Below are 1,259 nucleotides of genomic sequence, written 5' to 3'. Positions count from 1 at the left end.
AAAAATTCTGGATCCGCTCCTGGTTTGTAATGCAATTGGTATCATCAGCAAACGAGACGACATTTAAAATGTTACTTGGATAATCATTTACAAAGTAAAATAATACAATATTTCCGCTAAGTCCGCCCCTTGGATATTGTTGCTAAGGTCCCACAAGACGGCAGTGTTAAAGCATACGCGAACACGTGCGTTTGTGGGATAACACGTGTGTTTGTAAGACGCGCGCGTATTCCTAGCGCTGTTCTGATTAGTCAGTTGTTAAGTTTGATTGACACTCCGGAAAGGTCTATTCCAGTTTGTCTGAATATTTTTCCCTGATACCTCTTTTACACTGTCAAAGGCAGAATCGACCCGGGTTACTTCCGGAGTGATCCCGGGTGCATTTCTCATTTTCATCGGACGAAAAAGTCCGGGTTGATCCCGAGTTGCTCCCATTTACACTGGCAACGAACCCGGGTTCAAACACCGCCGTCAGTTTTTGTTGCGATGGTGATCATCACTTCGCTCGAGTTCGTCGTCGTCACGAAGCCACAATAAATTGTCAAAAATTTAAGCAATGTACCTGCAGACTGTTTTTAATTTATGCGAAATAAATCAGCTGTTTTGATATCATGTCTATACCGGAGCGTAGAGTGTTTAATTTGACAAGTGTCTATAGGCCTAGCCCGTTGTTAGCAAAGTTTAGGCCTACTGACCACAGCTGCGGTAAGTCGCCAGTGTTGTTTACACTGGCGACTCCGGAATGCACCCGGTTTGTCCTACGCTGAATGTGTCCACGTCCATCCTGGAAAGTTTTGCAACCCAAGTAGGACTTTTCGACGTTTACACTAACCAGTGGCGTAGAAAAATATTTTTCATTGGGGGATGATTGGCGTGCTATCCAGTGTCGTAACAGGCGGGGGGGGGGGGAGCAGGGGGAAAACTGCCCCTCCCCTGGCGATTTTTACCGGGCTGACCAAGCCGTCGTATCGGGCTGGGTAATAAAAGAAAAGAAAGAGGAGAGAGGGAGGGAGAGAGAAAGAAGAGGAAAAGAAAAGGAAAGAAAAAGAGAAGAGAAAAATAAAGACAAGAATAAAAAGGAAGATATCATAATGACCAGACTCACAACACCCTGCAACCCCTTCTCCATTTAAAAAACTGTCATAACTCCTTTGATCTATGCTGCCCGATGGCGTAACCACTGGGGGACAAGGGGAAAATATCTATCTTTGAAAAATCTTCCCCACCCCTTTATAAATGCCCTTTCATCCCCTGAAAGT

Source organism: Anneissia japonica, unplaced genomic scaffold (assembly GCF_011630105.1).
Source record: "Anneissia japonica isolate Jap-2015-1 unplaced genomic scaffold, ASM1163010v1 scaffold1826_len1998817_cov189, whole genome shotgun sequence".
Classification (NCBI taxonomy): domain Eukaryota; kingdom Metazoa; phylum Echinodermata; class Crinoidea; order Comatulida; family Comatulidae; genus Anneissia; species Anneissia japonica.
Note: the sequence above shows the minus strand (reverse complement) of the source record.